General features: G+C 32.5%; 1 protein-coding gene across 1 annotated transcript in view; it reads left to right on the top strand.

The window, feature by feature from the left end:
* The window catches only part of LOC129005077 (uncharacterized), a 189,426-nt gene that overhangs the window by 86,309 nt on the left and 80,887 nt on the right, over positions 1–22,230 (top strand). The window lies entirely within an intron of this gene.

The raw sequence follows: 22,230 nt of genomic DNA, 5'->3' as shown, positions 1-22,230 counted from the left end.
ATCCGTCGAGCCGTTTTAAAATGGCAGCGGAAAACGTGGTTTTTATCTCTAAAAAATGCATTTTTTGCACAATTAAAAAATAACTTGATATGCGACCTTGTTCTACTGTTACCTCTAAGGAAACAAGATATAAGTTTGGCCAATTCAAACCTGAGTTTCTTTAAATATACACCAATCTCTTTAGTTATTTACAGTAATCCATATTTGTGTCTTTCGATGACAGGGTTTACAATGTTTATCCGGCAGTAAAACGTATATGATGTTATATTATCCGCTTGATATGTTCGATTCTCTCTATAAGAGGCCAATAAAGTTTATTGGTTTGTGAACACAAATTATTACCATATCATGTCGTCTGCATCCATCCAGGTTAAACTTCCTTTACAATGTCAGCGCAATAAACGTACAGTCCGGGGCAGTCAGAGTACTGCAATATACAGTCTGGCTTTATGGCCTTCTATAACTCAAGATATTGCCCTCTGCAACACTGACATCATTGACAATAAATCGCACCGGTCACGTAGAGATTATGGACAAGGGCGTTTATATATTCCAATTGTTTATATCTAACTCAACTAGACTATTAATTTTGTGTTTCTCCTGGTGCAATAGTAAAAACACTGAAACCAGATAAGTTGAACCTCTATCTAATGGATGGCTGCTTTAACAACTCATTGCATCGATTCCAAATTTGATGAAATAAATAAAGCTTTGGATGTTAGATATTTTTCAAGTTCAAAAGAAACTACTAATCTAATTTAAATATTTTGATTTCCTTCACTAAACCAATAATAAAGAGGTAGGTCTAAACATTTTACCAAACCGTGTGACAAATATTTTTAAAAGCAGTATCTTACTAATGCATAGAAAAATCATTTAACATTTTAAATAGAAACGACGATATCCAAAATGTCATCAGTATATTGTGTTACACTGGTTCGATGGTGTGCACTGGAGCTTGCTGGATTACACGTTATTCACCTGTCACTGGTATGTCCATATCGTCCCGGAACAATCTATAAATCTAGAAATAAAAGGATTTTCTCCATCGCCGTCACTTGCAAACTATTTGTGGCAATTCAGTAAAAAAGAAATTGTGTTTACACTATTAGATTTGACTGTACAGTTAATTGTATTTTAATAAAAAAAATAAATGTTAAGGACTACTACTAAACTGTAACGCAATAATATGATTGATATCTCGGTTATTTTAAAGCTAACTAGAAACAATCTTTTAAAATACACTTTGTCATCACCAAAAAGTAATCTTTATTGATAAAATTATTCTTTTTTTCCAGAATAAAAGGAAAAAAGGAAAATTTAAAGAAAATGCACATCTTGTTGCTTATTAAAATGCATATATTTTCTCTGGAATACGAAAAACTGAAATAAAACTAACTTGTAGAGCAGGTTTTTAGGAGCTTATTTCGAGACATAATGTCTGTGTCAAGGATGAACATTGAGGCCCTAGTAATAAAAATGTAATATTTAAAATTGTATTGCTAATATTTCTTTCGACAATTGAAATATATGATTCTGTTAAAAATGCGTTGAGTATATACTGCTCAAAAATTAAATAAAAAATAATTGAAGATGGCTTAGCGTAAAGTATTCGTAGCTCAACTACTTGTCTGAATTTCAAAAGCCCTCGACGGAACAACTTGAATTCAATAAAGTCAAAGAGTCCCCGTATTTTTCAAGTTTCTTTCTGTGTATTTAAAGTATTACATAAAAGTTAAGGCACTTCATTTAGAATTGTTTATATTAGGTAACCTTTTGGACGATACGATGGTTGATTGCTAATAATGAAATATAAAAGAGTGGCTTAAGTTTTTGTTTTTTTTTTATGGATAAAAACGTTTTCCGCAATGTTACTTTAAATATGAGTATTAATAATACTATCCTGATATTAGGGGTACAGAATCAAAACTCACTAAATCCCAAACTTCAAAATTTGGGAATCGCCGAAAAACTGTTCTATATACCTATCTAGAGTATAGAGGTAAGGTAAAGTAGTAGAAAGATTATTAGAATTGAAGTAATTAACATTACATACATTGTTTGTATTTACGAAAAATATTTTGGATCATTATCAAGATACCAACCTGATTTGGAAGAACAATCGGTTAGTGAAGAGTAAACATTTTTACTATAACTTAAGTAATTTCGATCTAATATGAGTTACCCCTCCATGTTGTTATATCTTTAAAAAGGCGTTTGGTATTATGATTTGCTCCTATAATTTAAAATAAAATTACCCATATCATTTTGGAAATCATTATTTACAAGTGTAAACAACAAACAAATATACATATTCCATAAAAATGTTATTTAAACATACAAGTATAGGAACTTTTATAGATTTTTGTCTGACAAGTACCACGCAGATGCGCTAAATTTTCATGTCCGTTTTATACTCTCATTTCCTTTTTTAATAAAATTACATCCACCTTTTTATGCTTTGCTAATTTAAAGAAACAGCTGCATTAAGACATTGAGTTATTTTAGTGTTGTTAGTGTTTAGACTGACTATAAACATCATTATATGGAACACTTTGAAAGAAGCATGAAAGGTAGATGTAATTTTATAAAAAAATAATTTCATGTGTAAAAGAATGGGTTTTCGATATAAATTTAGCCTAACTAAATTTTACCCACTTGATTCAACCCGTTTGACTTCATAAGTACTAGTGTACCTGTTGCTCGAATTCGAGCAATTGCGAAGCATTACAGGCGACTCAAAGATCATGGAAATCTCACAATCTACACAACAGTTAGATATAATCAAAATCTTTTGTAAATATCTTATCTTTTTTGAAAATGCTGATCTTGTTTTTTTAGTGTTTTCTACAAATTGTTCCCTCTCATAGCCGCATTAGGTTGTCTATGATAACGATTATAAATGAAAAAAAAAAACATTATTTCAATTTCTTCTACTTGGTTGTGTTCTATGACTTTTTCTGTTTCCATTGTTTGCAAATCGGTTATTTCAATGATTGCTCAAGAAATGTAGAACAGTGTTAATTCAGTTTTATTTTTAGCCTATATCAAATTGTCCAGGATTTCTCGCTCTTTTTCATTGTAATAATTACACCAACCCAAGTTTCGTCTACAGATGCAATATGCCAACGAATATCACCTACGTACAATCTCCAAGAAGTGGTAAAAAAGGCAGAAACCAACCCATACAATAGATATAAGTTAACTCCAAAAGAAATAATTTTAAGAGTTACCTACTGTGATATTAGGATTTTCCACTGATTTGGTAATAGAACATTATATTGCAAAACATGACACGATGTAGAAGAAAATCCATTTTAAAATCAGAAAACCCCATTGCAAATACTGTACTTCATTTTGACAAATTCAATAAATCACAATTTAAAATATTGACAGCTGTTTCATTAAAAATTAGGGTAGAATTATGTATATGGTCGTAATATAAACAAATCTGAAGAGGCAACTTTAAAGGCTTCTGGGGCAGAGCCCCAAGGGAATTTACCTCGTTCCTCTTTTGATAGCTCATCTACAAACCAAGACCTTTCTTTAGAGACCCCTACCAAGTTTCTACGCCCAGCCGTTCTCTCAAATTAGCTGTGACAAAAACCCCGTTTTGCTCCATAAGAATAACATGGGATGGGAATTCAAAGGCCACTGGAGCAGAGCCCCAAGGGAATTCACCATGTTTCTCTTTTGATGGCTCATCTACAGACCAAGACCTTTCTTTAGACACCTCTACCGAGTTTCTACGCCCAGCCGTTCACTCAAAATAGCTGTGACAAAGAAAAACAGTTTCAAATTAATATATAGATTAATAAAAATATTTGTTCGTTAAGTTAAGTTGAAATAAACAAAACAGAATACAGTAATACAAAAATAATCACACCTGATCTTAATAAGGTATAAACTGAAAGAATAACATACAAATAAGTACAGCTGAGATATTGTTAACATTAGGTATATGGAAAGTTCCCTTTGGAAAGCAATTACGACCTTATAGGGCAATTTATGAAATAATGGATAGTTTTGTGCAAGGTTTCTCGTCATGACGAACATTTTAAGTATATGGTTTATGGGGATGTGACTTGTAGTTTTCTCAAAAGTTCATGGATACTTTGGGGTTCATATATAGATCTGAGCATAGGTCATCTTGTGAGATTTTAAGCATACAAATAGCGGATCGCTGGATCAGTCGATAAAAATTCACAACGAACTACAACCGAATGAAAACAATCGACAAATACTTTTGATGAATCCATTTACTTGAAATCTAAGTGTCTTGAGGATTCTCTCGATTTCAGGTGATTTTTAGGCAAAATGCTGAAATAGTTATTTGTGTAACTAGTGGTGAAAGTGGCACTTTGCTGCACACGAGAGCAATGATTACGCACGAGCCGCAGGCGAGTGTGGAATGATCTCGAGTGCAGCAAAGGCCTTTTTCACTCGTGTTACACATTATATTTTTCCTACAGTCACTATAAAGCATATAAATAATTAGTCTTTCAAACACCATACAACACCTTTTTAGGTTCAGCTGGCGACACAAATGGTGCCCTAGAGAAAGTAGTACCCGCAGTCCGTATCACTCCGCTATTTTTCCTCGGCAAGAAATGTGCTCCGCGTTTTGAGAATATAGTTCCGTATGTTTTAGTAATTTGAAGTGGTTTCCGCGCCTAAAAAATGCTTTAAAGGTATTTTCTTGTTTATTAAGATCGTAGGAATGTTTTAAAAACGTTTAAAAGAAAAGTCCAGAAAGTTCAGAAATACCGAAACTATAAACACGAAATGACAGGTTAAATCGTAGTTATAATAGTCAATCAGCTGCTCATAGAATTATTATCTTTAAGTGTTGCCAACCTATTTCCAAGCGTACACGGATTACGTGCATAATAAAACCACGCTGTTTTGTGTTGTTTCGTTGGAATCCTGATGTGCGGCAAAGTATAAACCGTACGGCAAGGTATAAATATGCAGCAATTAGCAGCTTTCTGTACTATAAACAGTACAGGGAAGCCAACCTTTGTCGGGTGACTGTAGGAAAAAGTAATTCTCAGGGCCTCATTTGCTGAAAACTGCCGCTTTTGCTACAGTATGTATCATAGTACTTTTTTCGGCTATGCAGTTTTTTTCTAACGATTATACTGTATACGTTTAGAAGTGCAGAAAAGTGAAGTAGCACAGGAGATGGAATTCATGTTTCACGTCGAACAGAGTAGAGACTGTGTTTTGTAAGATTATTTATTATAGTAATCCACTCCGTTATAACAGTTCCGTTTGGCAATCCACTTCTGATGTTATCTACGTAAATTAATTGCAAGTACATTTAAACATGTATGCATTTATTAATTAATTGTAAAGTTGTTAAAAACTAAATGTTTCTTGTCAAATAAATAAACATAAAAAAACATTTTGTCGTAATTAGTTACGTCTATACCGATTATCATTTATTGCTTAAGGCAGGGACTAAACTTTCGGTCAAGGGGAATAACTTATTTGTTGCATCACTTTTGAAGGTATGCATTTTTTGTCTGATTTGAAAAACAAATTCTTCATTTTATTAAACTTATGTTATTTATGACCAACATTCCAAGTCAGGCTCGTACCTCAAGGCCCATTAGGGTATCCCTGGTATCCGTTTAATTATAAAATTCTAATATAAGCTAACTACATAAAAAATGGCGAATTTGTCTAGTAGGCATTACTGTGATACCATTGGCAAAAATGGCTTTTCCCCTATTGGGAAATTTCGCTAAAAATAACCTTAAAATCGATTAAAATATTGTAATAAGTACAAAAGTCTTATGTAAATGGAATAAATGAATCGACGGAATGCAGCATTATTCAAATCTATTAGCTCCATTGTCTTGATTTGTATACGTTCCATATAACACTTTTGCGTGAAAACAGTAGTTGTACGTGATAGATAAAACCCAACAATTTCTACTTAAAAACTAGATACTCTATATAAATATACTGTAATGTAGAGCATAAACTGCACTTTTCACATTGTTATAGTCTACTCTTACTTGAAAATAGTTTTTAGTGATACAAATCTCAAATTAGATAACAGTTTTCAAACATGTTTTCAAACATAGCATACACTAACGAACCGTGTTTGTACTAACCAATCTCCCAGATAATGATATTATCATGTTTCTCCTAGGCCCTTGGGACATTTACTTAATACATAACATGAACTTGGTTTATGTACATCGATAATAAACCAGAAAATACATAGAAGATATTCATATGATGTACTCGTTAAAAGTAGCTTAGCGATGTAGTACATTTATCTTTTTCACGTTTAAAGTAGCCTAGTGATTTAGTACATTTATCATGTTCACGTTAAAAGTAGCCTAGCGATTTAGTACATTTATCATGTTCACGTTAAAAGTAGCCTAGCGATTTAGTACATTTATCATGTTCACGTTAAAAGTAGCCTAGCGATTTAGTACATTTATCATGTTCACGTTAAAAGTAGCCTAGTGATGTAGTACATTTATCATGTTCACGTTAAAATGTCATTTGAACATTCAAATATACATATTTTATATTTATAAATCAAATGTTTAAACTGTCTTCAAAAAAATAGTACCAAAGCTTAAAATACAGTTTAATCTAGAACTATACTCATACGGGTGTTTAAGTAAAACCTTGGGAAATTGTATGGCATATTTTTGCTTCATATATCTATAAGAAGTTTAATATCTGATTGATTGTCAATATTCATCGTGCAGATGAAGTTTTAATAAGGTTGACAAATTTAAGTGAAGCATTACATTTCTCTACCCGAGTGACTTCCCTTTAAATAGGGCGGGTCTTACTTACAGGAGGGGTTTGTTCGTAAAGTGGAAGGAAAAATGGAAAACCTTAGAAATTTTGAAGTATAAGAATCGAGGTCTTGAAATGAAAGTTTTGTGTGCTGCCGAAGTAAGTACTTTAACTGCAATGCTACATTTTGACAATGGAGCTAACCATCAATCTACTGGTTAAATGATCTTTTATATGGAAATAAGACTAACAATTACAATAATTAATTTTACTGTCGTAGTACCCTGTTTATAGAATAGGAAAACAGCTTCGTTTGAGTGCTAAATTATTCTTAAGTTGTAATATATTTGTGTACAACATTCATATAGATTCAATGGGTTTATTTTGTTACCACAAATCAATTTATGAAGCATTAAAGAATTAAATGTGTCTTAGGTATTTTAAATAGTACATAAAACCAATGTATCACGACTTTTACCTTTAAAAACAACGATTGATGTAATTGTAAGAAATATATACAGTACGAATTAACATACAGTTATTAAGGTTTGTTTGTATCCATACAACCATAATATGAGCAATAAATGAAATAGTATAAAAACAGTATGTTGACAATAAAAAAACAAGATGTAACATCCTAATTTTGGATTGTATAGGGATTGCATAAAATACTTTATTTTGAATGTATTGTAATACTGTTACATTAGATTAATGTACCGCCATCATTATCAAATATTGGCTAGGCCATGACACGTCAATCTATATGGTAATGTTACATATCCGGATACGAAGCCCTCCATTATGTACATATCCTCTCGGAACATGCCCCTAGTTAAACAGACATGAGGTAATATGGGGATAGCGCATAAGTGGCCGTCTCTCCTAGTTGAAGATTGACACTTTACACGCGTAAATCCATAACCGTATAGTGCTCACAGGAAACTTCATGGGCGGAAAAATGTATATGATAGCTTATTCATAGATAAAAATTTACTACGACACCTTTGTTACGATGTACCTTAAACTGTTGTATGTTTTTATCGAGTATGGATTTCGTCTTTAAGTGTATAATATCTTGCATGACAGGTGTGGATTTTCGTGAATGTACCTTATTATTTCAAAATTGATTGTAACACAAACATCAAAAAAATGCAAAACAATGGGAAAATAGAAATCCTCAATATGATAACGAAGGCTAAGTTTATAATCTAGCAGGTATATTTTTCGCAATCCATTCAATTATCCAAAATTGTTAAGCACGTGAAGTTCACTTGGTTAACGTCCGCACTAGTGAGTAGTCTACTACGACTATCCGCAGTAATATCCTGATAATTAGACCAATTCGTTAATACCAAGGCAAAAATGTGGTTCGGATTCCACTATAAACTGTAGGTATTAGCCGTGATTAATTAACAGCTGTGTCTAAGGAATGTGTCGGCCTTAGTCACTAACAAGACTACAAGATTGCGCTAATCATCCTTCACTCATATTTGGGTTAAAATACGCACATATTGGAGTCCCCATCTTAAATAATTCATAACTGATAATCGATTGATAAATAATAATTGATTGATTTTCTTTCTCATGAATGGCTTATTTTTTTTATAGATCCTTCGAAACTGATATACTCTAGCTATATAACTAAACTTATTTTGACCCATGCTATTGAATAAGTTTGAGAATATTCTTTAAAAATATATTGAGTCATTAAACGTGTACTTAAATAAATATTCTTATGAAATCCACACTTAAGTAATTTAATAGTGGGAATAAATTATTCCTAAAAATTATTACTATACAAACAATTTCTGAAGATTATTTAGCATGATGTCGAGTCCCAGAGTGATTTTTGGATAAGTGTATAATGGATGGAGATGCTATTCGCAGCTTTGTTTAGTGGCGACCATTTTATAAAAGCCCAATGCCCAAAGACAGGTGGGTACAGTTTCGAACTACTAACAAGTCTCTTACTTATTTCAGAATGAAACATGTGACTTTGTGATTGTAAGGCTGGCACTATAACTTCTAATGAGGATGTTTCTGTTTGACTCCGTGCAAGTGTCCAAGTGAGTGGTTCCCGTCTATATATCACATTCTCCAGATCACAGTGCTGGGAGCAGTCAAGACTCCCCGTAATGTAGGCATCTGCGGCACATTTGCCAGGTTATTGGGTCGTAAAAACCGCCATAATCCCGTATCGACTATACCCTCCTCCCCTCCACCACACCTACACACAGATCATTGGTTAGGGGTGTTGTAGTTATAGGTATTGAGGATATAAACAAATGAAATACCCCAAATGTCGTCGTTGATATGAAAATCTAACCGGATCCTAACCTGATACCATAACTTTTCATACCCGTAATCAAAATGAAATGTCGTAAAGGAACCTGTATTTCTCCATAGAATTTTAAAGCGGCTGTTTTTAGTAATAGCATGTAAAGGCAGTAAGAAGAATTAAAAAATTACAAAACTGAATACTGTTTATAAAAAAATTACTTTTTATATCATGGTCCATTTAGAGGATAAAAAATTAACTTTAATATTATATACACTTTTTATCATCATAACTCTTTGTATTTCATTTACCCCGTTGGACTCACAATTATTTAAAATAAACTAACATATAACAAGAAAGACTAGATACATTTCTAACATACATAAACGTTATTGTACAAAAGAATTTGTATTAACTAAAAATATCTTTAATCCACTCTTTGATTAAATTATTGTAGCTCTTACGTAATGCAACTGTATTAAGCACCCTGTTCATGGAAGGTTTCAGCATCCTTCCACATCATAGCCTTCAAATTAATAAATAACATATTTCTATTCTCATAATAAAAAATACACAACTTGCCAACATTCTAGAGAATAATAAAAAACAATTGTTGCTTACAATCGATTATATAAAGCCATTTCGATAAGTAAAAGGTTTGTTTTCAACTTGCCTCTTGAATTTTCAGTTAAGATAAAAACGCAATTATGTTCGGCAGAGATGGATGCTACCTGAGATTGGAAAGATTGCAAGTTCTGATGTGGGTTACCTTGTTGTGCAAGTCTTACAGGCAAAGATTTACTTTTTCTTAAACTCATACACAAGATAATCAATCACGTTCTAGTTAAGAATAGTCAAATGACTATGAATGTAATGAAGATTATGGAAATCTAGGAATTCATCAACTGTTGTAATTATAATTTAAGAGCTTGAAGTTACCGATAGGGAATTGATGTAATTAAGTATACTCTGTCTGTATACACTGTATGCAATCTGAGACCAAATGTGAGGCAAGTGTCTCTGCTCAAAATGTAGTACGAAACTGAAATACCTGTCATCACCATATTCTGTTGATATTGAAACATTATATTATAGCCTAAATGCCAGATTTCCAACCGCTTTGGCTTATCCAACATATTCGAAAGTAAAAGGAATCGTACTACAGTATAAGATCCACGCTCATTTGGAATATAATTTTTGAACGGATATTCTCTATGAAGATTTGCTGCTACGATGAACAGAAATGCCTGTTGTACTCTTTTGAAATTTTAAGTCCTTCTAAGAAACAAATATAGAAATTAAAAGAATGAAAATATAACAAATAAACTAATCAGAAAACCTCTATAGTAAAAAAAAATGGCATTTAAATTTTTAATTTATAGAAACCATAAAATAGCTTTACATAACTTTGATAAGCGTGTACGATGAATAGTAGCCAGCTTCTTTAGTAATTCCAAGTGTCTAAACATTTAGAGTGATTTACAAAATAATACCTACGTGTCAGCAGGTACATTTTCTTTTAAATGAAGGTTTATAAGTGATAGAATAATATTTTTTAATCTGTATTCCGGGCTTCAATGCAGCTAAGGTAAAATATTATAGTATCGGTCAACTGAACAGTATTCGTGGGTCAAATGACAAATTGAAAAAGCTCGAATTGATGAGTTCATATTTATCAAACCGAGTACTGATTAATTCGCATCCACAACAGATGATTAGTTCTCCAGTTTACCGCAACGAGGAAAAATGCCCCATGAACTCTGTTGCTCATCGCCCATTATTCACAAATTTGCTCATCAATACATCGAACGGAGGAGTTGAATGATTGGAATTCAAGGCTACTCGGTAAATGTTGCTTTCATCCTTTTCAATATTGTAAAACCATATGCTATACTATAAAGATTTCAAAATTTTTGCATATTGTCAATAAACATTTATTTGTTATGTGAGAAACTATGGAAAATGTTTTATTTTCTAAATGCTGCAAAACACGAATATTATGTTATAAGATCACAACACTTAACTTAGTTTATCCACTATATTAAGAAACAAATGATTTCCCTTACAAACATATTTAATTACTTCTCGATGGTAGTTATTAATTTTTGAGAACCATTCAATGTGTTGTCGGACCAAAGCTAACCCTTTCCCGAGTTAGTAATATGACACTTTTCTAAGTAAATGGTTTGCAAGCATAATGGTGACGGTTTATGAATCAATCGCAGCGAAGTCGTTGGTTCGCGTCCTGCAACCAAAATAAGGTTCATGGTTGTACTGTACTGGTTCACTTCATGCTTTGTTGGATTCGTTACACGAACATACCCGAGGTCTTCGTAGATGGAAAATAGCATAGTTAAAAGAGGGCACCAATGCCTTCTTAAAAAAAAATTAATTAACAAAAGCCAAATGTTATTATGATTGTAGGCAAATTAAACTTACCCAAATTTTATTCACTGATCCTTACCATTTGTTTCTTTTTGTATTTTTTATGGTAATGTTAATACAGTAGACTAAATTTAGGAATGATATCTAACATCCTATATGCTTTGCATATCTCATACACGGCACAGTTCATTTAACGACGCATAAACCTTAACAGCTATGTGTCAAAAGTTACGATGAAACACAATCTTTATGGCAAGATAGTGATTTCGTTTATGATATCCAAGTATCTTCAGCATTGTCTATTGTCTAACCTGTATATGCTGTTTGAAATATCTTTTAAAATTCCGTACCCCTATATGTATTATTAAAATAAGTACACATCCAACATGTATAGCTGTAGGCTATCTAAATATACTTTACCGTTATTAAATAGGTAGTACTAACATTGTTTGTACTGAATGAAAAGCCTTAATGCGAGTCTTGTACGATAAGTTACTGAAAGGCTGTCAGTAACTGATTTAGCGAGTATTCTATTCTGTGTGTGTAGTTTTCTAACTAACGTTGGGTGAAACAAAATCCTAAAACAGTTTTCATAAGTTCTCCTTTAAGTGATGAGTTGGTGACAACTAATTATGCACAAAATGTGGATGGATTAAATTAGTAATGGTGTTGGCATTGAGTCTATTATTAGAAACTAACTACCCATAGGTTTTGTCAACATCGTGTACACTGTATGTGTAATACCAGCTTAATAGAGAAGGTTAAGTGCAACCACAATATAATTAGTTAAGGTATTGTAATTATTGAATTGTTTATTTAGAATTATATATTCGCACAAGTACTCATGTGGAAAAATTGCCTCGTTCAGCCATTCAAAGCTGTGATTGCTTGTTTGTAAGCAAAATTACGAAAACCGTCCTTCCTCATGAAGTGGTGTGTTTATTTCGTTATGGTAAAAAGTCGCAATCAAGTCAAGAGCGCGTGTTATTTGTGTACTTGTGTTTGTGTTGTAGTTTACGAGTCCGAGAGAGAGGAAAGCTTTAAAAATATGTTGAATATCTGATGAGTGAAACCAATAATTGGCTGGGTAGTGCTCGCAGCAATTAAAAGGTCGCTGGTTCAATTCTGGGAAATGTCAGTAGGTGACCCAGCTGGCCCTGATCATTGGGCTTTAAAACGGCCCTGACTGATAAGACACAGCTGGTATTAGTCAGTAACCAATTTACACAGGTCATCTCACAACATTCTAGAACCTACACTCATCCTTTACTTATATTTGAGTTACAATTCGCACTTACTGTATAGGTGGTGTCCCCTTCTCAATCGCTAATACTTTTTATAATAGTGTCTAATAATTGTTGTTAATACATTCAAAAAATCGCACTTGCACTCTATCAAAATATTCTACTGTATATCGTTGTTCTCAGTTACTTAAAGAATGTTTAAAGCGAACATAAATGTATTTAGTCAAAGCAATAATAATATGCATAAATATGTATTCAGTGGGAGTTTTGAATGATTATAATATTCCCCTTGATCCAGAATGTCCTGCATATAATATGATTGAGGCATCTGGGCGCCCTGTTCCTGTTATGGAGCCATAACCACGTCGTCATTCCCAGTATTGACTGCCGATGTGACTGGCCTGGCCTCAGCAAAAACACTACGTCGATCCGTGTAGTTGCGTGTTCACCTCATGTTTCAATCCATGTTCTGTTGTTACATCTAGATGAAAACATTCGGTCACAGACAATGGAAACCAAAAACAATAAAAATTAACAATATTACATTTAAAACGCATTTTTTCCAAGTTTAATTTCCAAGTTTATATTTGTAGCCAACTTTAGGCTGCCTTTATTGAGTATTTTCCAAAAATTACTACTATCAGAATATCACCTTCCACTTTGGTCGATTTCCTCACCATTTCTAAGTTATTTGCAAAAACGTTAAGCAACCTCCAAATTTATAATGGTGAGAAAATACTGAACTAAAGATTTTGTACGATTAAATCCACAGTTCTAATTAACCGATTTTATTAATAACTAGCAGAGTACCCGTCCTTCGCACGGGGTTGGCATATAGGTAAAAGACCTTCAACCCGACTCGGAAAAGAAAAACCAATAATTTGTATAGATGGCAGTAATTGGTTAACCAGTATGCATAATCTAAACATACGAACAAATTGTTAATAATTCAACAGCTTATTTTTATATTCTTATTTAATTGATTGTCTTTGATTAAATGTTGTTTTAAACAATTTGCATTTGTGTTTAAAGTGAGTTCATTATGTAAAGTATGCGAAGGTGAATAATGATTGTTTTATTTTCAAGATTCAGTTTAACGCCTGCCTATGCTTAGATGAATCCAGTAAACCGAACTGTGATGAATAATGCAGGTATTACCATTAGACTAAAATATTACATGCAGAGTCAACATTAAAATAGGACTCAATTTTATGTTATCCATGTCAGCGATGTCATAACACGTTATTTGTCTTCTATTCAAATATTTCAAAAGTCGAATTTTACTTATACTTAGAAGTTATCCTTTAAATAAATTTTAAAATGAAATTTAAAAATTCCCAAAAGAAACACAGGTAAAAAATATTTCTAAATTAATAATGGCTCATTTTTGGTAATTTCATCAATACGTTTAGTTAATCATCAACAGAGTTTTGTGTAGGTCTTAGGTTTTTTATAACGATCAACGTCATGAAAGATATCATGGTAAGTGACAAGTAGTTTAAATAGATGTACAATGTAATTCCCATCATACATCTCCAACCCAAATTTCATGAAAATCGGACCAAAATTACTTAAGTTATCGCATTCACGGCCAATCAGAGATGTATACTGGGTGTCCCTAATGTAAGTACAAACAATTCAGGAATGTTGTCAATGGATCAAAATAAAACAAATTCAAATAAAGCATATTCAAAATGTAGAGTCTAATGTTTGTTCGGATAGGGCCACTTGTCATATTTTAGCACAAATCATAAACACCGTCCATCTGCGAAAGGACAGGCACTTCCTCAGCAGTTCGTGGAATTGTTGTTAACTCTACAGGCTGTAGAGTTACACCTCGCCTCGCTCCAATGTGTGGCGCGCCTAATCTAGGGCGAGGGGTGCCTTTTGTCACGAGCAGGCAGGTCTCTCCACGTATTTCACTAGTCAATTCACATTTAGTTACAACCGCATTCGTTTCGTTATAGCAATTTATTAATCAGATTCATTTATACAGTCCACTCTAATGTGATTTTTAATAATTTATACATCAATAAAGTCACAGTTAGTTTCAAAGTGTAAGTTTTTATTACTGTATTACCAAAACATTGGCGCATCACGTACAGGAAATTATACATTATACACCACGTACGAACATTATAATTTATCATTTATAACTTCCTATTAAACTACATAAAGTTAAAAAGATCTTATAACGAATAGTTAAGATATCACATTTTTTCGCTAAATAAGCCGACACCTAACAGGAAGTTTGTTCCAGTTTTTAGTAGTAAGTCAGCAGATCTCCTAAGGCAAATCTGATGGAAATTACAAGTTACAACTTAAAACTTAGTGCGCTATTTAGGCTAAGAAATATCTACCTCGGATTTGCGTCATTGTATTTCTTTTGATAAGCCCTTCAAAATGAGGGGTCACTCAATAGGGGTTGTTTAAACAAAAATAAATCACCCCCACCCCTTACCCTGTTAAAGGGGTTAAAAAATAATGTTGATGTAAAAAACTGCGGAACCTATGTCAACAATTAATTAATTCCACAAACAGAATATTTTTATAATTTCAGTTTTACAAATACAGATTTATTTCCATATTTTTGATATTGGTGCTTTTTCACATTCATTAAATAAAATTTTGGAATACCTGCATTACCTACATTTTGGCTAGGAGTGAGATATCCACCTCGGGTTTGTGTAATTGTGTTTCTTTTGACAAATCCTTCAAAATGAGGTGTCACTCAATACGGGTTGCTATTTGAAAAAAAATAAGTCACCCCCACCCCCTACCCTGTTAGGGGGGTTAAAAATATTTTTGATGTAAAAAAATAAGGAACCTTTGTTAACAGTCAACGCCACTAACAGAATATTTCTATCTATTTCGGTTGAAGAAATAGAGATTTCTTTCAAGAATTTATTTAGATACTGTATATGAATTCGAACGGTTGGTGTTTTTTGCCCCTAGGGACCTCAAAACGAAAAATAAATCGGTCCCGGGTCCAGGTCTTACGATGAGTACTACGGTAATAGCTTATTCTATATATGGGAAATACGCTAAAACGCCGCTATTTTGAAACAGGATCATATTTGTTACTGATTATTTTTCCTTAAATACATTATGACGTATTAAAACGGTATACCAAGTTTCATAAAGATATCTTAAATAGTGTTCGAGAAACATCTCATTCAAAGCGCGTTCATTCAAATTTAAATAGAATCCCACAGCGCCACTCGAGGAGGAAACTTTTCGCGTCTTCCGCTACAGTGGCGCGGCAATACAGCCGCATCATGAAACAGCGCCTAGCGCAGATCCAGCTGACCGTCTGCATTAAAGTATTATATTGTCTGTGATTTGGTGCTCAAGATCCCATCAGTATACAAGGCTATAAGCGTTACAAGTTCGGGGGAATTGTTCAAGTATGAATGAAAGTGCATCGTCAAAGCGAAGTCTTCAAGTTACACAATGTCTCAATCATTCTGTCATCTCTCACTCAAAGTTGCGCATCTTTGTATTCGATGTAGGTTAACATCAAACTTTACTGCTTACAGTCACAATATTTTACATGTAAAACACGTTGTTAATGTTAAGTGTGATGTTCATGAGTAAATATCATTGAAAATATAATATCTGTATATATGTCAAATTAGTTTAGTTTAAGTTTTAGTTAGCTTACTTTCAGGAACCAAGAGAATTGATTATAAGGAATTATAAAGTTATTATAATCAATTCATATGTTATCTCTAACAGCTTTTTACTCAAGGAAAAGCTATTGGTAAATACGCAACCATCCAAAAATGCAGAAACGCTTTTAGAGAGCTTTTGTTTATTACTAAATCAAGTGGTATCCATTAAAAAGAAGTAACGAACCATAGTCTGAGAATATGTCAAGAGTACCAGAATTATTTACAAACAACAAAAGGGAAACACTCCTGGAAGACAAGGCTTTTGCCTTCAGCTGAATGCTCCGTTTGTTTTGCCTCTGTGTCTTGCATTTTCGTTTAACACGATTCTTATTGCCAACAGAAGAAATCCTATTACAATAGAAATCTATTTCCATAGAATTTGTAGTTACAAGAATCTTTGTCTCCTACGCCTGTAGTACCAAACCTGGGCACTCATTAAACCTAATTTTATTCAATCTTATATATTTAAGGAAACATTTAGTAAAATCTATAAAACGGAAAATCGCTTTATTTTCTTGGTAGTATATAACTACTTAAGTAATAATATATAAACACTTAAGTAATTATACTATTTGGTAATAATGTCCAATGATTCTAATGACAGAATACACACTGTTTAACAAGTTTATAAAAACTATGTACAGATTTACGTGATGACTTTGTCTAAATTTGTCTCGTCGTTGGTATCCAATAAAACTTCAAAAACCCACCATTAAACAAATGCATTCGATTTTCTTGGTTTGAAGAATAGAACATAAAAGAGTATACAAGTAAATCAAGTATTTAACAGACGATAAATTATCTTTGACCTTATACATAATATTGTACAACATAAGCATTTAATGTTTAATTTTTACTAAATTACAATCTTATAATTTCCAATGTTTACTTGTTAATCGCCACAGGGACCCAGTTTAAGGCAGCGAAGCAGACGCGCTTGTGGTTTACCAGAAGCCATAAAAAATGCAACAGCCATTACCTACTGATGGTGCTTGACATCTGCCACCCCCCCCCCTCCCACCCCTACCTCCACCAACGTCCCTCACTTAGCCTACATCCAATTTATATATTTATCATAAATCTACCAACACGTATTTACATTTTAATATTTAACAGAGTTTATGTTGATTCGGTTTATATTTCTTGTAAACATTGAATTCACTGATATCAAAGTATAAAAATGTAAACCAAGGAGAAATACAGCGTTATATTTATTTGACAAACAGACTAGGGTTGTGTGTGACTAAGTACGAGTGTATTATAGTAGACAGAAGAAGAAGCGTTTTAATTAAAACTTTAATAACACAGTCATCATAATATCAATAAATTACTTTATTTCTTGTCAAGACTACCTTTAAAATAAAATAAACCAACTTATATTTACAATGAAAAAGTAAATAATTTGTATGATAATTATAAGTCGCTAAAACTGTTGTTGCCTACACACTCATTGGAAATAAGAAAATCCAAGTGAAGAAAATTGGATTTTATAGTGGATTCGTAATAATCAATACCATAATTTTTGTAATGGATTTTACTTCATGTAAAGTAAAAAAAAACCTTTTAGTAATTGCTTTGAGAATGTATTAATCATAAACCTCCTAATACTTCAATTGCAACCAGAACAACCAGAACTTCAATTATTATTTATTTAGTGACATTTGCTTAAGAGGAATATTTAACTTCGCGCATTCTTGTGTATAGAAGGGGAATGTAAGGGGAATGAAGGGGGTCGTGTGCGACAGAATGGTTGAACTAAAACATTCAAATCTTCCAGCTTCAGCCCACGTAAAACGGAAGCTGTAATAAAACATTTCTCATCCCTGAAGTCAGGTACGCATCAGATCCATTTTTTAAATAGGAATAAATTAGGCCAAATGTTCTTTAAACGTAAACGAAATCATAGTAATTGTATTTTATTAATTAATTCTGATTAAAAAATATTAAACCAACAACTATTATTTTGTATGTTATTTTAAAACAAGGTTTAGGTTGTTGTAGAATAATGCAATACTAGGCAAAACTATCGATCAAACATGATCATCCTTAAGTTTTTTAGAGTTGGTTGGTATTATAATTGTACGAATATTGCCAAATATAATGCAAATAAATTATATTTGTCATCAAGAGATTATAAAGTTATTGTTATTTAAGGCTAGCTGAAAATATTTGTTTTTTGTTTTTAATGTTTTCTAATATAATCTCAACTTTAAAAGATCAAACTTTCAAATTGTTCTTATGATATGATTTAAGTATTTGCTACTAGAGGATATTCATACAAGAGTGTTTGATAAAACTAATCGAACAACTGCTTGACATGAGTTACCCGAGCAGAATGTGGTGCCACGTGTAGCTAAACTTCGGATACTATGCTGTTCCAATTATTTACCAGTGTGCTTTTCCGATCATGTTGTCGACTTATTACATTATGATTGACTAGATTTTTTTTGTAAAAAGTAAAACATAATTTTTAGGCATAAAACAAAAATCATTAGGTACTAAAAACTGTAGTATAAAATAATTTATCTACTCATTATAATTACATAATAATAATTCGTAAGGCACTTAAAACTATTTTTAAAGTCAGTTAATTCTTACAGTCGTTTAAAATGTTACTTTAAAAGTTAAATTGATCTTCTTACTAATATCTCATCAACACATGAAAATTCAGTTAGCAGGTTAAAAAAATCCTATTAGGTAAAAAAAAACACTGTATATTAGGGTGTTGGATAATGAAACTAAAGACAGGTTTACAAACAAGTGAATGTATATTGTTCAGTACTATAATATTAAAGAATTATTTTATGAAATAAGTTTTTTATGTAAACCTCTCTTCGTTTGTCCCCAGGCCAAGCATCGTTTGTTCAAATATACACGACTAAACGTAAAGTACCATTCTTTTGTTATAATTGTTAATTATAATTCTTTGCTGTCACGTGTCAGTTTACGCTAAAGTTAGTATTATTCCGTAATCATACTTAACATAAATGTTAAGCTACGTAGGCCTACGCCTAAATAAAACAAAATCATTTAGTTTCTGTGTAAAAGAGAATATAAATATAAATCTCTTTTTCAATGAGAAAACATCATATTTTAGGAAGAAGTAAAATTTACCAACGTACCAAATAAAATGTTCATATCAATTTATATTAACAACAGGTCGTCCAGTGGTCGAAAGCTTGACCAAAAATATGTAATAGACTTCTCTATTTTCACCCCATGCTGTAGATAAAACATGTGATTGGAATTTGTTCTATTTATGTTGATTTTCTGTTTACATTTCGTTGTTATTTCGTCCCCAGCAGGGCAACCCATAAGGCTCATGTTAATTTTTAAAAATTTTAAATTAAATTATTTTTGTGCTTTTGAGCTTATTTGAATTTATAAAGAGATTCTTCACATCTACAGAAAAATATTTTGCTGACAGTAAGCCAAGATTTTCCCTGCGATGCACACAAGCTGAGAAAAAAGATTTTCAAGAAACATGCTTGGCTACTAATATATAATAAATAAACACTGAATAACATAAGTATACAACGTTGAACACTCAATGATCTGGTATGTATCATGATAGATCGTAGGTAATTCTAGGTTTTTAATTTCTTTCTTAATATATCTCTCATAAAAAGCTTACTAGTCCATCCCTAGAAACTTGATACAGCATACATTTTTACATTGTATACGTAAGATTGTTATTCCTTTTAAGGAACAGGGTACTTTTATACTTCTTTTAGACCACGCAATGAAGTATTATGTTGGGTTCCCAAGAAAAAGTAAAGTTATAAAGCTAAGACTTTTGGAGAATCCTCGTGAGATCAAAAATATTAATAAAATATCTAGAGCAATTACGAGATTAACGACGACGCCGATGTCGCATCACTTCTCTTGAGGCGGTCCTCAGAGAGAATCTCTCCCCCCCCCCTACACCTCTCTCTTGTGATGAGGGAGTAAAGAAATATTGTAGCCTTCTGTGCCTTTGTAACTGTGCATTTAGATTTAGCATATTTAATATTACTTGTGAAGTTATATAAAACATATCTATTCAATGGCGATAAAAGGAAGTTTCAGTTTAATTCTATTCTGCGCGTTCGATAATATTTTTCTCTATTTTGCATGGCGAGTCTTAAAAATTAAACCTATGTTTGAAATCAATGAGTTAACACAAGCAATGATTGGAGAGTAATAATTTAAAAGGTAAAAACATTCTTTTGATCTGCAGATGAAGCTTTGAATGTTTCGGACATACTTATCGATATTACTTATGTAATACATACTATTCGCTATCTTAACAAACTAGCATCGATATAAAAAATAGATATTGGTAAACCAGCAGTTTAACACAGCTCTTTCATTGACGGGTATCTTTACAACGAGTGACAACTTCACAAAAAGCTTCCTGTCTATTCAAACACTTTGTTCGGCAACAAAAGCAGAAAGGTTTCGCGATCTTTTCAAAACCATCAGTCCTGATAAATGCTACGTCGCCTATGAATAACTGACGGATGGAAGATATGTTAGACTACAAGGTGTATACCGATCTGTTATTTTATTTCACTGGAGAGCAGACTGTTGAGAGATTTAAACACTTCATTTATCTCAACATCACCCGTCTGTTTACCGTTTATAAAACATTTATAAAATAAATTATGATTATTTATTAGACTATTTGCTTACACGTGGGTAAGCTGGACGTAAAAATGTACAACAGTAATCCATTAAAGTAAAATATGAGATACATAAAAATAAAGCAAACTGTAAAATAACCTTAACTATTCCAGCTAGGAAGGTCTAATTAAGCCTATGAAGGTCGGAACGATGCTTCTAGGTGTCAAGACTGCTTCTGCAAAACCTCAAAAAAACACTAAAAACTAAAAATATTATGTCAGTAACAATGTTTAAGTCAAACTGTCAATCATGAATGTCAAATTAATGTGTCGATTAGCTTACTTGTTTCTGTGTTAAAGATGTTTTTGTTAGATATTATATTTGATTTATTTCTGAAGAATGTTTGCATAATAAAAGAAATATGTTAACATTCAAGTTATTAAAATTATAATACTACAAATTAACATCTTAACAACTTGAATCAAATGTCTTAAGCACACATGATGCATTTGCATTACGTTGATATTTTGTAATCATAAATCGAGCATTTTAAATTAAATTTGATTACGAATCCCAAAACTCTATGTATAAATAGTTTCTTAATAATATTGAATAATGTATCATTTTGACATTTGATTAATTAACAATTAATGTTCATTTTGACATTTACAGGTAACTTGTTAATATATCTAATTATGAAATTAAAAGATTATACTTCCAGTAAAATTACTGAGTGTTTAAAATGCGTCGTTGGATGTGTAGACTTGTGAAGCTACAAGACCACTGAAGACTGCGAGGTATGAGTGTTTAAAATGTGTCGTTGGATGTGTAGACTTGTTAAGCTACAAGACCACTGAAGACTGCGAGGTATGAGTGTTTAAAATGCGTCGTTGGATGTGTAGACTTGTGAAGCTACAAGACCACTGAAGACTGGGAGGTATGAGTGTTTAGAGTGCGTCGTTGGATGTGTAGACTTGTGAAGCTACAAGACCACTGAAGACTGCGAGGTTTGAGTGTTTAAAATGCGTCGTTGGATGTGTAGACTTGTGAAGCTACAAGACCACTGAAGACTGCGAGATATGAGTGTTTAAAATGCGTCGTTGGATGTGCAGACTTGTGAAGCTACAAGACCACTGAAGACTGCGAGCTATGAGTGTTTAGAGTGCGTCGTTGGATGTGTAGACATTAGTACAAGACGTGTGAAGCCACAAGACAAATTGCAATGTTATCCCGGCACTTGTCTCTGGGGGGATTTTCCCTCTCTCTACATTTA

Source organism: Macrosteles quadrilineatus, unplaced genomic scaffold (genome assembly GCF_028750875.1).
Source record: "Macrosteles quadrilineatus isolate MER2022 unplaced genomic scaffold, UCM_ALF_1.0 Scaffold_15__1_contigs__length_3749704, whole genome shotgun sequence".
Lineage (NCBI taxonomy): Eukaryota > Metazoa > Arthropoda > Insecta > Hemiptera > Cicadellidae > Macrosteles > Macrosteles quadrilineatus.
This window is presented reverse-complemented; position numbering and strand designations above follow the sequence as displayed.